We start from the raw sequence: 10,453 nt of genomic DNA on the forward strand, positions 1-10,453 counted from the left end.
TCCAAGGGCATCTCGCTTAGAGAAGACGAGGTACAACGAGTAGTGGTCCTGTGGAGCCAAAGCTGACCAGAAAGTTCCCATGCACCTGGGCACATCCCAGGTGACGTGTGAGAGCACACACATCGGCGGAGCGTGTGTCCAAGTATCATGGACATTTTTCTTTTTTGGTTACTCAGTAATGAGTATCCTCCCTTTGTTTATAGAACATCCCCCTGTGCTTCTCTGTAGAAAGCAGAGCCTTCTTCCCACTAGAGAGCCTGAAAAAAGCCGAATAGTCTTTTTCCCAGGCTCCCTTGCAGCTCAGCAAAGGCAAAAGCCTGGACTTTGAGTCAGGTCTTGGTACAACACGCAGAAGAGGCACAGCATCCTTCCAGCAGGGTGGCAGCGGCCACGACAGCAGCTTGGCATTTCCAGGGGCAGGAACGTCCGGTGCCCTGGGCCAGCAGCAGAGGTGACATAAGTGGACATGCCTGGTGCTCAGGGATGGCGAAAGCAGGATCTTGGGTGATGCTTCTTCATAGCAACTTCTCCCCAGTTGTAGTTTGCAATGTGATTAGGGTTGTGGTCCTTGTTGATGCCTCATCTCTTGCTCATGCTTGCTTCCAAACTTAGTTCTAGAACTTTCTCTAAAGGTTCTTTGGCCTATGTCAACACTGGTCAATAAATCTCTTAATATCATGTAAGCAGAAGTACTATCTCTTGTTTGCCTTGATGAACTCTGGGTGATACACCAAGTCAAAGACATATCACAGGCCAACACCCACCAATCCCTGACCCACGTTCAGAAACACCCCCCAGCAACCCACAGCTTCTCAGGGGCCCTGAAACGATGACCCGAGGGCACTGGTGCAAGGAATGTGCCCCACTGCTCAAGCCACATGGGGCAAGATGAAAACCTCCCTCAGATGAGGAACAAAATCACAAATATTTAGTTCATGTCAAAAGTTTAAAGAAATTTCATATTTTTGATCTTACATTTCAGTGGGTTTTATCTTAATAAAAGAATTCTTCTCTGTAGTGACTTTGGCCAGAACCCGGATTAAGAGAACTTCTAGAAGTTAGAATGTATTCCTGGCACTGGCTACCTTAGAGTGAATAAATGAGGACTTGGCTTGTGAATTCAGGAGGGTTGCCAATTCCTGAGTTAGGAAAATGCCAAAATCTTCTGGCCATTGCACGGAAAGAAGGTTCAGCAGAAAAGACCTGGCTCCGAGCCAGCCGCCTCCTCAGCGCTAGGCCTGCTCGACTTAGTCATCGGTGACCCAGTGAAATCCAGGTACGTACAGACTCCCCAGGCCCCAGCTCTGCTCCTCAAGAAAGGAGGCAAATGGCGTCTCCACCATCTCTTAGCCCCTCCGTACGAAGGTGGACCGAGGAAAATGGCATGATTTCTTTCGAGATAACAACATAAAATCTAGTATAATCACAGAATTCTGAAGCTGGAGATGGTGTGTACAGGTAAATACTTAACAACAACCTCTCCAAAAGGGAAAAAAAAAAAAAAAAGGACAAATGGGCGAATGCATGTATAAGGATACAGTAGATTTTGCTGATACAACACGCATTTACAATATACGATGTATAGATCATAATAAAATAATAGTCCTTACTGCAGTCTCCACAGCTCATTTTTGCTGAACCCTTGTATTCGTGGTCAAACTATGGTCCTAATTCCACCATGATTTGACAAATAGAGTTGCACATCACTCTGCTAACTCTCCTCCCAATAAATGTATTGTTATTAAATAAGATGAGATCCACCAATACTCACTTTTGTACAAATTATGTTCATTGAACTAATTTCTCTCTTCTCTCCAGCTCTGGTCATGACAGATTTTTAAGTCTAACCTGCATTGTTAATATTTTCTCCTTTACTTTAAGTCTAAAATATAATAAATCAAGCAGAGATTTATAGCATTTGCCAATTTCCTTGGTGTAAATACTTCCATCATGGCCAATGTCAAGCAACCAATGCACTGTCTCGAACCACTGAGTTGAGAAGAGATGGCCAGGAGCTCGCATTACGTAGTATTTCCACGATATAGATATGACTGATGTAAACAGCTCAAAGGCATAAAAAAAAGTACTATAATAATTAGGCAGTGATGTGTTTTGAATATTTATTACCTTTGCTTTTAGTAAAGATATGATTTTTAAATTTATGCAATTCTCAATAATGGCTGTATTTAACAACCAGCTCACTAAATTCCTAAAAACCTAACCGGCTTTCAAAGGCTGGTCCAAGCCGACTCCAATACACCCCTCGCTGGAGGGGAGACCTGGAGAGATCTATTTCTACGTCTATTTCACATATACAAAATATTTAGAGATGGGAGGTAGGGAAGGGGAATATGGGGATCAGGAAATCGAACTGCCCACAGAGATGTCCTTCGCATTTGGAAGAAATTCTGGATGTTCAAAGGGTGGAGTCTGAAATCTGGTATGACTGCCCTGGCATGAAGCCTCCAGCTCCTCAATGCCTTTGTGGATTTAACCTATTTTCAGACCAAAAAGAAAAAAAGCTGATTTATTCTCCAGTTGCCAGTTTTGGCGACTGGCTGCACAGACCTTGCTCTATCCCTGCAGACACACCCTTGGTTTTGACAGCGTTTCCCGTAACTCTGCAGGTCCAGAAGAATGCCACAGCTGGAGATGATTTTGAAGACAATTAAAGCTAACGAGCTGACCCAGCAAAAGCAGCAAAGGCGGCAGGAAATGGCTCTGGCTAGAGGAGAGTTTTGCCGAGATCCCCGAGATCCCCGGGAAGGGACCAGTTAGGAAGTAAAAGGGGAGAGGATCTGCTTTACCAACAAAAATTAGGATTTGCTTAACCAAGCCTTGACCATAGCTGAAATGGAGGGTGTGCTTTTGGCGGTGCTGGGGGGACCCTGGCACTTTTCTGTCCTGCTGATAGAAGCATAAATCCCGTACAGCCTCTACAGAAGCCTGTTTGATGGTGACTCGCAGGGTTTTAAGTGCACATTCTCTTTGACCCGGATGCTCGAGGATGTGCATTGCAACACTGGTTGAATGAACAATGACCCTGAATTGGAAACAAACTCAAAGTCTCTTAGCAGGTGGCTTGCTAAATGGATAAATGACAACAAAGCCAGGTACGGGAATACTATACAACCACTAAAAAGAATACGGCAGCTTATTACCTGTTGAACGATCTGAAATATGCTATTAACTGAAAAAAAAAAAGGGAGGAGCACTGGATGCTACCATTTGGATGTTTTAAATAATGTGTTTATATATTTAAATGAGCCTAAAATATCTTTGGAAGGATACACAAAGAAACTGGGCACAGTTTGCCTCTGAAGAAGAGAACTGAGAGGTCAAGAGTAGGGAAAGACTTACTCTACAATATCTTTTAATTTTATATCATGAATGATGTCATTTTTTAAAATTATTTTTTTTAATTTTACTTCCAATATAATTAACATAGCATTAGTTGCAGGTGTACAACAGTGATTCAATAGTTCTATATACCACTTGGGGCTCATCGTGATAAGGGTACTCTTAATCCCCTTCACCTATTTCACCCATCCCCCACCCTCTCATTTTGCTAATCAAATAAATAATAAAATGTGTGGCTATTTTTAAAACAGCGATAGCAGCTACACTTCAGGGGGTCTTAACCACTGTCCTGAGCTCCCTTGAGTTTTTAAGGTCACATTCTAAAGGGGTCCCTCCCGGTCCTAGCCCAGGAAGTCCCATGTCCTGGGAAACCTGCAGCACCTGGGAAACTAGGGTGATTGGTCACTCTGCTCCCCTCCTGCACCTCTGTGGTCCCTCTGGTGAGGCGACCATGGTGTCCACCCCAACAGGCTCCTTCTCCCTGTCTCCCACCAGTGCTTCCCAGTGACCGAGTCCAGCTAGGGGGCAGGGAGCCATTGGCTGCAGCCCAAGCAGGTCAGCTTCCCGGGCCCTGTGCAGTAGGGAGGCTGGAGAGGAGGCCTGGAGGGAACTGGCCTCTCCAAGAGTTCTCACTTTGGTGACCTGGGAAAACATAGGTTCTAGTTTTAAATTTTTTTTTAAGATTTTATTTGAGAGAGAGAGAGCACGAGGGAGAGAGAGCAGAGGGAGGGGCAGCAGGAGAGAGAGAAGCAGACTCTCCGCTGAGCAGGGAGCTCATTGCAGCCCAATCCCAGGACCCTGATGGTGACCTGAGCTGAAGGCAGACGCTTAACAGACTGAGCCACCCAGGCACCCATAGCTTCAAATCTTTCATGACCTTTGGTCCAGGATGACCTTTAGTCACCTTCCAGGGTCTCACTTGTCTCATTTGAGGGGGAAAGCAGGCCCCCACCGTGGCCTTGGCTGCGCACCTCCCTGACCTCTCAGCCCCACGCACAGGGTCTCACGGCCCAGCAGGCGCGATGTGAGCACTCACTCATGTTCCATGCTCTCCCACAGAATACCCGAAACCTCTGGACTCTCCATTCAGACTCCTTCGCAGACAGGAACCGGAAGTTTCTACCTAGAAAAGCTACCCATTGTTCTTCAGGATCCAGTGGAAAGTGGCCTTCTCTCAAAGTAGTATTTCTTAGTTCAAAATGTCAATCCACAGACCCCACCCCTGGAGACTCTGATTCAGGGGGCCTAGGGTAGGAGTGCGAGATAGGTTCTCCTTGTAGCACACTTGGAAGCCCACGGTCTTAACGAACAATGCTGCATCACCGAGGAAGAACTGTCAAGTTCATTTCCCTTTCAATGAAAACAAGCTATTATTCTGTAATGGTTATTTTTTTAAAAACAACAATAAGAGCTTTAGGACAACCAATCCACGTAACGCTTTGCAGTACGGACGTGCACGCTAAATAGTAAAATTGTCTTTCAAAACATGATCAAACATCAGCCTAATCAGCCAGGTGTTAGACGCTCAATCACAAGCCTCAAAACACATAATCAAGTATCAGTAAGCAGGTGTTTTAAGTGAAGATTGAGATAAACAGTTGCCTTTGTGAGTATTTAAGAGGTTTTGCCACATTAAAATGGGGTACCTCACTCTCAAGCCAGCAGACGTCAGAAGCTTCGCGGCTGGAAAAATCCAGGCAACGATTAGCGCTGGAGATTTTCACTGGATTGCAATCAAAAGCTTAGAGCCTTACTGAGAAAATCTGTGTCCTTGCCTTATTTCCACTACCTGTCAGGTGTTGCCCTTGTGGGTGGTGACGCTTTGAAAAATCCCGAGGACACATTTCACTTTGTTCAGACTGAAGATTTTGATCCCGTTAAGAGAAAATTGTGTGCAGACCACATACACACATTCGGGGCCACCATATGCCAAGGACACATCCCACCTGTGTCTCCAACGCGACAAGTTAAGGACAGGGAGGTCGAAAGAAACAGCAAAGTTTCTCTTAATAGAAATTAATTTTTGTTTTCCACACATTCCAGATGGCTTCCCAGGGGCCCTCTAGTCCAACATAGCCTCGTGAAAAGCACTGGGGACAATTTCAAGTGACCATCCTTAGTTGAGGCACCATTTTAAGAACCAGTATTAATAAGACCAACTTGTCATGTAGACATAGTAGTTTGTCCCTGGGTGTTTTGTTTTGTTTTTAGGAAATGCCAAGCAGGAGCGCCTGCTTACAAGTGCAGCTCGTCAATTTCTCAATAATTCCCCTTGACCACCAGTAGCCACTGAGCTTTGAGAGAATTTCTTACGCTTCATTTTCTATTTCTTTTCTCTCTTCCCCGCCCTTGAATTGCCACCAAAATATTAGTTTCGGTTCTTATCATTGTACCTCCTACAGTGAAAGGAGCTGTGGCTCTGCATATCACACATGATACCGACTTAAAGTGCCGATCATCCTTACCGTTCAGCAGAGAGAAAGGTGAGACATCAGAAAGTTTCATTGCCGAGCCTGGACATCAACACAGTCCTCTGAAACAAAATCGAGAGAGTTTTATCAGGGGATTTGAGCCTGTGGATTCTGAGTCTGAATAAGCCCAAAGAACTTCATTCTTCCCTCCCACCAGTTCCCAAAACCCGTCAGTAATTGCCGACCGCATTAGGACGGGTGTTTCCTATCATCTTGCTCTTTCTGTAGGATTCAGCGGGGTGCTGGCTAGTGCATAGTTGGGGCTTCTGTGACTCAGGACAGTCAATTCTGAACTTTGAGTCTATTTGCAAAGATAAAAAGTTTCCTCTCTAAACCAGAGAGGCTGGCTATCTTTGGGCTTTTCCGGTGCTCCTTTATCCTGTGATCCGTACTCTCTTTGGTATATGTACCCTCTCATGTCTCCTCTCCCAACAGCGCCAGCCAGGGGAGTATTAACCTCCACTTATCCATAGGCAAGAGGGGCTCAGCCGCCCTGTCAGCAGCCGGAGCCAGGGCAGGAGGGATGATGACTTTAAGCTACACTGGAAATTCCCTCAGAAGTCCTGAGGGAATCACACAAATGATTCAGACCAATTCAATCATGATTTTTCCTCTTCTCTGTCCTTCAGTAAACTCTGGACTCCTGTTTCATGGAGAAGCTAGAAATCATTGAACGGAAGCTCCATTAATTCCTTGCCTGTCTCCTCTCATCTAAGAACTGCCCTCTCCTGTCCCTCCTGTCCCCTCCTTTCCCCCTAGACCCTTTGCCCACCAAGGCTTCTGACCCCAACTCCACCAGCCTCCCTCCGCATCTTCAGCTTCTCCCTCTGTTTTAGCGCTGGCTCGTCACCATTTGTCTATGACGACGTGTTAAATTAGACGTTGCGGCTGAAGCACCGAGCTAGAATAAAGATTATATTGCAAAGGCTTCGCTAGACCGTATGTGAAATCTCAAAGCGGGATAACCAAGAAGCGGTATTTTGACTTTTAAATCCCCTCACTCACATGGAGGATGAAAGTCAGAGGAGGGGGGATTGCAAGGATTGTGGGGCAGAGCCAGGAGAAAGCTATGGGCGTCCTCCCCCGAGGAGAGAAGGATGAAGGGATGTCTGCCTTCTCCTCAAGCCCAGGGAGAGAGCTCTATTAAAGCCACTTGGAGAAATTAACGTATGTCCCCCGGAGTTGGGGGGCTGGAGGCACTGGGACCTAGCTCATGCCCGAGAAAGTCAGACCAGCCTGTGGCTACAGGCAGAAGCCCAGATCTAAGGAGTAAGTTCACTCCTGGAGACCAAACGGAAGAATCCAGCTCAGGAAAAGGCTGCCAGGAAAAGAGGGCCCTGGAAGTAAGAGGCAGAGCAGTAGTGGGGTGGGTAGGTGGGGTTTGAGGGTGAACCAGGTGGACAAAGCCAGCAAAATCATTGCCACTGGAAGGCCCCACCAGGTGAGATTTCAAGGAACCCATGGAAATGCCCAGTGTCTACGATACACCTGCTGACCCAGAGAGGGCAAAGCCATCACCTCTTGTCCTCCTGGCTCTGGCCCTGACTCCCTCATTAGCAGTTGGCTACTAGCTTGGAGCAGACATTCTAAATTAACATGATTCAGAAACTTCTTCTATGTAAGAGGAACCAGGGAAATGACCAGTGCCTGAAAGAGATTTAAAGGGACAGTGGAAGGGGCGCCTCAGTGGTTCAGTTGGTTAAGCCACCAACTCCGGTGTCAATCTCAGGGTCACGAGTTCAAGCCCCATGTTGGGCTCCACAGTGGGCATGGAGCCCACTTAAAAAAAAAAAAAAAGGACAATGGAAGACAAAAATAAGACTTTCAGGAAAACTCAGCCTATGTGCTGATGTTCCAACATACAGACAGACACCTTAGGAGAGAAAGTGCAAACCTCCCCTTGACTCTACATCAACTTCTAGCTTTGCCCCATCTTTTCCCTCCCCCTCCCCCGAGGTTATTCCAGGAAGTTGCGCTCCCCCTGCCTCTATTTCATCACATCCACAGCCGTTCTGCTTCTGCCCTTTCATTACTGCTTGGAAACATCTCTTGGATAAGGTCACGATTGGTATCTTTTTATTTTTTCTTATTTTCTCAAAATACCTTTTTCTTATTGTAAAAGCAAATATGCATATTACAGAAAAATCAGAAACTTTAAGTACCTAAAATGAGCATTAAAAAATAAAATCTGGGGCACCTGGGTGGCTCAGTCAGTTAACCATCTGCCTTCAGCTCAGGTCATGACCTCAGGGTCCTGGGATCGAGCCCCGAGTCAGGCCCCACATTGGGCTCCACGGGGAGCCTGCTTCTCCCTGTCTCTCTCTGCCCCTCCCCTGCTCGTGCTCACTCATGCAGGAGTGCTCTTTCTCTCAAAATCTTACCAAAAATTTTTTTAAGTAAATAAAATCCACAAACCCATCCACACCAGGTCAACCACTGTCAGCGGGTTGATGCAGATCCTAGACTATTCTGTGCATATAAAACGTGTAGATACAGACAGACAGACACACACACACCCCATCTGAGTTGTTTCAAGTGTTTCATTATAGCAATGCTGATTTAAATGAGCTTGAATGCACATATAGACACGTGTACTACTTAAAATACATATATACGCACATGTACAAATTTGATATGTATTTTTGTAAGTATTTAGCAGGTTCCGAATAGAAGCCTCACAAACAAAAACAGGATTCTGGGAGATGCAAATAATTTACACAGGCACATTCCTTACCCAGAACTGTCTTTTTACATAGTGAGCTTGCAAAATAGTGCAGTCTACAGCTGGTTGTCTTCACTCAGTCTTTTGCTGTTTTATCTTTGCATATCTTATGTAAATCACAACTGTTTTATTCTTTCTGCTGCTTCTGTGTTTTCCAAAGACTTATGAAGACATTGGCTTTTATTAAAGCAAGGACCCTGGGACAAGTTGTTACATCCATTTACATGTTAGAAAACAGTGGGAGTAAAGGATGTGTTTTTAACACTTTATCCAATAGTAAGACATCGTTTCATTTATTTTTCAGTTATATCCATTGTGATGTTAAGATAGAAAAACACAATGGCGAAAATTCTGGGTGGATGATTTTTTTTAAAGCTGTACTTCTATTTTATTTTTTTAAGTACACTCTGTCCCCCAATGTGGGGCTCAAACTCATGATCCCAAGATAAAGAGTCGCATGCTCTACTGACTGAACCCACCAGGTGCTTCACGGGCAGATGATACTTTTTTTTTTTTTTTAAGATTTTATTTATTTGACAGAGAGAGAGACAGCCAGAGAGAGAGGGAACACAAGCAGGGAAAGTGGAAGAGGAAGAAGCAGGCTCCCAGCAGAGGAGCCTGATGTGGGGCTCGATCCCAGGACCCTGGGATCATGACCTGAGCCGAAAGCAGACACTTAACAACTAAGTCACCAAGGCGCCCACGGGCAGACGATTCTGACATTGGAAATAGCCTTTACACTTATAATCATGTTAAGTCCACTTCTGCCAACATGCCAACATGCCAATATATAATTTATACTACCAAACATTTATGTATTTATATACACATACCACTGTTAAAAATAAACAAGATTTAAAAATTGCATCTAAAAATCTCATTCCCTCGAAAAGACAACACTGAAGGATATTGTGTGAGACTTTCAGACCTTTTCCTAAACAAATATAGCTGTAAATCCCATTTTTTTTTTGTTTCTTTTTTTTAGAGAAAGAGAGCGCGCACACACACACATGAAAGTGAGTGGGGGGCAGGCAGAGGAAGAGGGAGAGAGAGACTCTCAAGCAGACTCTACGCTGAGCATGGAGCCCCATGTGGGGCTTGATGTCACAACCCTGAGATCATAACCTGAGCTGAAATCAAGAGTCAGACACTCAACTGACTGAGGCACCGAGGTGCCCCACCATCACCCATTTTATTATTTTTACAAAATGAGAGATCATGCAGACTGGTCTACAACTTAGTTTAGTTAACAATGCCATGAAAGGTTTTTCAAATAAAGACAAACAGACTGACTTCATGCCTTTTAACAGTTGCATATTGCTTTGTTGCAGGTTATGGCCCACGATTTATTGTTCAGAAACATCTATTTCAAAGAATTTATTATCCCCGATAGTGCAGCTCTGCACAGCTTGTACCTTCATCTCCAAACAGTTGTCTAATCATTCACGTAGGCTAAGTAGGCAAAGGTGAGCTTGCGTGGTCAAAAATAAGCACATTCAAATTCCGATGGTACCAAATTATACTCTAGAAAGATTGCACCAGTTTACTCTACTTTGCCTTCTTCAAAAATGGGTATTATTGATCTTTCTTTTTGCCAATCTGATAGGTATAAAGGAACACATTGTTTCCATTAGCATCTTTTTCATAGTCAGGGAGAATATACTTCTCATCCTTGATTGGCTGTCTTACTTCTTCCAGGAATTGCGAGTTCTTGTCTTTGCCCATCTTTCAGCTGGGCTGTCTTTTCTAGCAATTTATAAAATTTCTTCAGCTAATAGAGATATTAATTCTATCGTGCTGATTGCAAACAATTCTTCCCAATTCTCCTCTTTGCCTTTGTCTGTGGGTTCCCCCCTACAAGAAGTGTAACTTTTCCTACGGTCGAATATATCCATTTTTT

General features: G+C 44.6%; 1 long non-coding RNA gene across 1 annotated transcript in view; it reads right to left on the reverse strand.

The window, feature by feature from the left end:
* LOC123788913 (uncharacterized) overlaps positions 1-5,895 on the reverse strand; it is a 75,025-nt gene extending 69,130 nt beyond the window's left edge. The window contains exon 1 of the long non-coding RNA XR_006778605.2: positions 5,826-5,895. This is a non-coding gene — a long non-coding RNA (uncharacterized LOC123788913). The remainder of the gene's footprint in view (positions 1-5,825) is intronic.
* Between the last annotated feature and the right edge of the window lie 4,558 nt (positions 5,896-10,453).

Source organism: Ursus americanus, chromosome 3, assembly GCF_024610735.1.
Source record: "Ursus americanus isolate L20-20 chromosome 3, mUrsAme1.1.p, whole genome shotgun sequence".
Lineage (NCBI taxonomy): Eukaryota > Metazoa > Chordata > Mammalia > Carnivora > Ursidae > Ursus > Ursus americanus.